Below are 764 nucleotides of genomic sequence, written 5' to 3'. Positions count from 1 at the left end.
GCATTGGAATATGCTTAGTCGTGCGGATCATGGAGAGGGAGGGGTTTTGTTTCGTTGAGGAACCGAAGCCTGTTTTGCAGTATGGACTAGAGGACCGGGAGCCACAGGCAGTGGGGCGTGTTGCTGTTCAGACAGTGCGTTTGCTAGAGGCGAGTGAAATGAACTTCAAGGCTGGTTGAGAAGGGTGGGAGTTTACTGTTTGACGTGAGGGTAGAGTGTCGAAGTGAGTTGGTCAGGCTGCGAGTTGCGGAGGAGCGTCAGTCCAATTTGAATTTTGCTGAGCATTCCGCTTGTTCAGAGAGTGTGTAGTTCTGCAGGCTGGCTGGGTGACGTTGAACTGAGCGGAGGCGTGGATGGTGGGGCAATTTCATTTTTTGGGACGTGCGGGTGATGTTGGGTCTATTGCATTTGGCAGGTTTGCTCGCGAACTGGAAGCTCCTGCAGTCTTCGGCAGGCATTGGGAAATACTTAGTCGTCTGGAGAATGGATATGTAGAGGCTTTGTTTCGTTGAGGAACCGAAGCCCGTTTTGCAGTAGGGGCTGGAGAGGTGGGACTGGCAAGCGGTGGGGCGAGTTGCTGTTCAGGCCTTACACTTTATAGACTCGAATGAAATGAAGCGCAAGGCTGGTTGAAAAGGCTGATCCTTGACTCCTAGGCGTGCGAGTAGAGTCTCGAAGTAAGTTTGTCAGGCAGCGAGCTGCGGAGGTGGAAGTGTCAGATATGAATTTTGCTGCGCATTCCGCGTGTTCAGGAAGTGTGTATT

Source organism: Eimeria mitis, genomic scaffold (genome assembly GCF_000499745.2).
Source record: "Eimeria mitis Houghton genomic scaffold, Emh_scaff1804, whole genome shotgun sequence".
Lineage (NCBI taxonomy): Eukaryota > Apicomplexa > Conoidasida > Eucoccidiorida > Eimeriidae > Eimeria > Eimeria mitis.
This window is presented reverse-complemented; position numbering follows the sequence as displayed.